Here is a 523-nt window from a genome sequence, read left to right on the forward strand (position 1 = left end):
TTTATACCCCCCTTCCCAACACACTGTCACACTTTTACACCTCACACCAATCGACACCTATACTTACACCAGTACCCACACCCCTGTGTGTGCTCACATCTCCACCTCTATCTGTTCCCTGTATTTTAGCCCACAGTTATACTTTTGTCCATATATGTACAATTGCCAACAAAAGTTATCCACTTGTTGCCAAATGTATGAGAAAGATCATCATTAGCTTAAAAGGTTATCAGCAGTTTGCTGTGTTAGCTGTGTTTACACAATAAAGCAAATATGTAATTAGTACCGTGTTAAGTATTTCATCACAAATACTGAATTGTAGAAATAGGGTAAATATATCTGATTAACAATGTCAAGATAACAGGGCTATATGGATCATGCCAGTGTATTATTGTTGTGTGTTAGTCAAGGACAGTACAGTAGTGCAATGATTTATATCAGGTGCTCAGTTATCTTGCAAAGAACTGATCAAATATATGAATAAAGTAACCGGATTTAGCTTAGAAAGTATTATATATGCACA

General features: G+C 36.1%; 1 protein-coding gene across 1 annotated transcript in view; it reads left to right on the forward strand.

Annotated features, from left to right (window-relative positions):
* LOC119591885 (AP-2 complex subunit alpha-like) overlaps window positions 1-523 on the forward strand; it is a gene marked incomplete in the record, with an annotated part of 45,360 nt that overhangs the window by 29,495 nt on the left and 15,342 nt on the right.

Source organism: Penaeus monodon, chromosome 29 (assembly GCF_015228065.2).
Source record: "Penaeus monodon isolate SGIC_2016 chromosome 29, NSTDA_Pmon_1, whole genome shotgun sequence".
NCBI classification, from domain to species: Eukaryota; Metazoa; Arthropoda; class Malacostraca; order Decapoda; family Penaeidae; genus Penaeus; species Penaeus monodon.